Raw genomic sequence first — 5,445 nt, forward strand, 5'->3', positions numbered from 1 at the left:
AGTTGGGGTGCTGACTTTCCCAAAAGTCATCATTCATCACTGGTGTGGTACAGCCAATGTCCACGTCTTCATCTTCTATTTCTTCAACGCCGGCCTCTTCAGCAGTAAACTGAGGCATAGGCGAGGAAACAGCTGGAGTTGAAGGGATTTCATCCACTTCAATTTCTTCATCCATCTCCTCTGACATAGCAGCAGAAGGAGTTTCTTCATCAGATCCGCTAGGGATCACATATTCTTCATCAAAAGGGACGATTTCCTTTGATGGCATGGAGGAAACAGGAACAACATCAATTGGATTAGCAAATGAGCTTGTCAATTTCTTCGTCTTCTTCGGTGCTGAAGAATCTAAAGGAACTGATGCTTTCCTTTTCTTCACTGCTGTACATTCTGCAGCCTTGGTCTTCTTCACGTCTGATGCAGATGGAAGGATTGGAGTTGGGGTAGGCGCAGGAGGAGCAGAGGAATGTGGTTGATTTTCTTCAGGCACAACTGATGCAGTTGCCCTGACCTCTTCATTTTCTTCAGGCGCACCACTATTAGATGCCCTGGCAATTTCATCAGCAGCTGGAATGAAGTCATCAGCCCTGGAACTCACATTTTCTTCAGCAACCTGAAAGTCATCAGCGGTGCTGGCATGTTCTTCAGTTGGCTGAGCATATGCTTCAGCCTGAGCAATTTCTTGTTGCGATGGGGCTGCAACATTTGAGGTGAACTTCTCAGTCAGTTTAACAAACCTGACCTTGGCTCCTTTCCAATCAGCATAGTACGCATTGAAATCATCGCTAACGACTTTGATTTCAGACTGGATCTTTACAAGTTCATCAGTTGTCATAGAGACAACGTTGTTCTTCGGGAATTTCTCCTTCCTGTACTGCGCTTTCTTGATCTGTCTGGCCTTCTCAAATTTCCATTTCTCTTCTTGGATGAAGGCAGTCAGCATATGACTTTGGTCAGGAGTCAGCTTGAAGTCAGGCATAGGAGTGTTTGGGTCCTTGTGCCAGAGATCAATGTAGTCGAGGATCAACTTTGGATCCAAAAGCAGAGGCACATTTGTGCCCTTGGCTCTAGTGGCCCTGACTTGCCTATCTCTGATGATTTCAGCAAGTTCTTCATCATCAACTTCGTCTTCTTCAGACGGCACTTGGAAGGCGACCTACTTCTTGTGAGGACTTGGGCGAGAACCTCGTCCAGCAGTGGTCTTTGTCTTCAGCAGAGAGGGCCCTGTTGAAGAATTTGGAGCAGCTGAGGAACTAGCTGAATCTCGTGAGGCAATAGAGATGCATGTAGTCCTTTGGCACGTGGCAAGATGCACAGGTGCTGAGGACTTGGCCGGAGCAGCTGAGGACTTTGGAGGAGCAGGAGCAGCATGAGGAATTGGCCGTGAGGGCTTTGATGATTCTGGCCGTGAGGGCATTGAAGGTGAAGCACTTGGCTTACGCGTAGGCTTCTTTGCCATGGATTTCTACGGCTTGACAGAGGCCTCAGCGGCAGAAGCAACAGAGTCTTCATTGAATTTCCTCACTGCTTCTCTGGCTTGTCTAGCCAGCTTGGCCTGGCGCTTGGCCCATTCATCAGGATAATCCTCACCACGCTTGAGGCTGGTGGGATCAGCTTCTTGGCCAGGTGCCAACGGAGATCTTGGGCATGGAGGATTGAGTGCGAATTTCTTCACGTACTTGGGAGTCACATACTTGTACTCCCTCCACTCTCTTGCCCATCTCCTCTCTATCTTCTGAATGCGCACCTTGCGCTGATTTTTATCTTCCTCAGGGGGTGTGCAGTACCCAGCATAGATGTCCTCAGGGATTTCAAATGCAGTGTTGATCTCAGGCCTCTTTCCTCCTTTCTGTGGCTTCTTTCCATCAGCCATTTTCTTCAGATGAGGAATTTGAACAATTGAATTCTCTGAAGAAGTATGCAACTTTTCTTCGAGGAACGCTGCAAATGAGTTAAGTTGATGAGAACCTAGTGATTCAGCAGCGGACATGAGTACCTGTGAACAGAGTATAGTTGCGAGGAATTTGGAGAGGTCATATGCGTTCTCAGAAGGTTTTTCAAAAAGAACAAGTTTGAGGAATTTGACCAGATGAGTCTTGAAGAATTTCACTAAGCGTTCTTTGTCTTAGGTTCCAGAGTTGTATAGATCGAAGATCCACACAATTGAGGAATCTTGAAGAAAAATGATGCTTAGAGAAACGAATCAAGAACAGATGACATGTGAGGTGTTTAGTGTGTGAAGAATTTGAAGAATAAACACCTTTGAAGATTTTGTAGAAATCATTTGAATCAAAGAGGGCAGTAAAAGTAACTTTTAATTACCCTGACGAAGAACACGACGAACTGTGAGGTGGAGATGTGAAGTTCGTCTGTGCAGATCTTCCACGCCCTAACTCGGCGGAGGAAGACGGCTACGGCGGCGGCGGAGTGAAGAAATCCGTGGCCGGCGCGAGTACAGCGGCGACGAGGTCGAGGCAGTGAAGCTCTTCCTCACCGGCGACGATGAAGTAGCGGCGGCGCTAGGGTTTGAGAAGCTCAAGCTGGAGAGAGGTCGAGCGGAGTAAAGGAAGTGAGGAAGGGGAGAGGGGGTATTTATAGCCACGATGAAAAACTGTTCGCCCGAAGAAATTGGACGAACGTGCCCCTGACCCTTCTCATTCGCTTGACATGTGTCACCCACGTACTGAGAAGTGGAGATCGTGTTAGATCGTGGGTGAATAGATAAGTATTTCGTGGGATGCGGAACGGTTTGAGCGGCAAAGCCGAAAATTTGGATAAGATAAGTTTTAACGTTTCGTTCGCAAATTCTTCAGCTGACAAGGACACAGTGAAGATTTTGAACGAGTTTCAAATAGAACGCACATGAAGAATTTGTGAATAGATTGGGTTGAGTATAGCATAGAGGGGGAAGGGTCCGATCACATTCACTTAGCAGAAAAAACAACTTGAAGAATTAGCCATAAGTGAATGCTGTAGAGGACATAAACATATATATATATATATATCGCCAATGAAGAAAAACGACGGAGAAGGTGAAGACAATGCAAAGTTGAAGAACATGAACAACTGAGGAATTTCAAAAACTGAGGAAAAACTCAAATTGAAGATTTTCAACTTTTGTGGTGGCGTGACCCACCGTATAAGAATGATGATTTCAGATACCGCGTACAATTGTCGTCGGGCTCTGAGAATCAAATTCTTCATTAATTTCTTCACACTTAGAGTGTTATTCTTCATTGATTGAAGAAGAACGTTTCTTCATGTGTTGCACATCTAAGTCATCAATTTTGCATAAGTGTTAGGATGAGTGTCCTTTTCAAAGAACATTCGAAGATTCTAGGATATTTAGCTCACACCGCAACTTGCTAAATCTCTTCTCATCCAAGGGCTTTGTGAAGATATCGGCTAGCTGTTCTTCAGTCTTCACATGCTCAATAGAAATGTCGCCCTTCAACACATGATCGCGAAGAAAATGATGACGAATCTAAATGTGCTTTGTCTTCGAGTGCTGAACTGGGTTGTGAGCAATCTTGATGGCACTCTCATTGTCACAGAAGAGAGGCACATTCTTCACGTTGACGCCATAGTCCTTGAGAGTTTGCTTCATCCACAGCAATTGAGCACAGCAAGAACCAGCAGCAATGTACTCAGCTTCAGCAGTAGACAGTGATACGCAGTTCTGTTTCTTCGAGGACCAACAGACCAAAGATCGTCCGAGGAAATGACATGTACCAGATGTTGACTTGCGGTCCACACGATCACCAGCATAGTCAGAGTCAGAATATCCAATGAGATCAAAAGCCGAGCCCTTGGGGTACCATAATCCAAGTGTTGGTGTGTGAGCTAGATATCGAAGAATATGCTTCACAGCCTTATGGTGTGATTCCTTCGGTGTAGCTTGAAATCGGGCACACATGCAAACACTAAGCATAATATCTGGCCTAGATGCACATAAATACAATAAAGAACCAATCATGGAGCGGTATACCTTTTGATCGAAGTCAATACCATTTTCATCAGTGCACAGATGGCCATTTGTGGGCATCGGAATTTTGACGCCTTTGCAATCTTGCATGCCGAATTTCCTCAGTACATCCTTGAGGTATTTCTCCTGAGATATGAATATGCCATTGCGCTGTTGACGAATTTGAAGACCTAAGAAGAATTTCAACTCTCCCATCATAGACATTTGATATTCTTCACTCATCATATAGGCAAATTCATCACTATAACGTTGGTCAGTACAGCCAAAGATAATATCATCAACATATATTTGGCACACAAACAATTCACCATCATAAGATTTAGTGAAAAGAGTAGGGTCGAGTGAACCGGGTTTGAAGCCTTTCTTCATGAGGAATTCCTTCAAAGTATCATACCATGCCCGAGGGGCCTGCTTGAGGCCATAGAGGGCCTTATTGAGTCTGAAGACTTTGTCAGGATGCTTTGGATCTTCAAAACCTGGGGGTTGAGCAACATATACTTCTTCCTCAAGCTTACCATTGAGGAATGCACTTTTCACATCCATTTGATATAAAGTGATATCATGATGGTTAGCATAAGCAAGTAATATGCGAATAGCTTCAAGTCTAGCAACAGGTGCAAAAGTTTCATCGAAATCAATTCCTTCAACCTGTGTGTAGCCTTGAGCTACAAGCCGTGCCTTATTCCTCACCACAAGGCCATTTTCATCTTGCTTGTTGCGGTAGATCCACTTTGTGCCAATGATATTGTGCTTGCGAGGATCTGGACGTTTAACCAGTTCCCAGACGTTGTTGAGCTCGAATTGATGTAATTCTTCTTGCATGGCCTGAATCCACTCAGGCTCCAGAAATGCTTCATCTACCTTAGTGGGCTCTGTGATAGAGACAAAAGCATAGTGCCCACAAAAGTTAGATAAATGTGAAGCTTTTGAGCGTGTGAGAGGACCTGGTGCTTCAATGTCATCGATGATCTTTTCAACTTGCACTTCTTTTGCAACGCGAGGATGAGTTGGTTGTCGTCGAGGAATTTGATCAGCATTTTCTTCAGCACCATTTTCTTCAGCATTTTCTTCAGGTGCATTAGCTCGACGTTCTTCACGTTCTGGAATGAATTCTTCAGCAGATTCTTCGGTAGGAATGACATCCTCAGTAGCCTTGAACTTGATAGTTTCCTCAGGTGCTGGTTCATCTATCACAGAGGGTAGGTGCTCTCTTTGCGAGCCATTAGTTTCATCGAACCGCACATCTACAGTTTCAACAACCTTGTGAAGAACGTTGTTGAAGACTCTGTAGGTGTGCGAGTCCTTTCCGTAACCAAGCATAAAACCTTCATGTGCTTTCGGTGCAAATTTAGCATTGTGATGAGGATCTCTAATCCAACATTTAGCACCGAAGACTTTGAAATAACTCACATTGGGTTTCTTGTCAGTGAGGAGTTCATAGGCAGTCTTCTTGAAGAATTTGT

Source organism: Triticum aestivum, chromosome 5D (assembly GCF_018294505.1).
Source record: "Triticum aestivum cultivar Chinese Spring chromosome 5D, IWGSC CS RefSeq v2.1, whole genome shotgun sequence".
Taxonomy (NCBI): Eukaryota; Viridiplantae; Streptophyta; class Magnoliopsida; order Poales; family Poaceae; genus Triticum; species Triticum aestivum.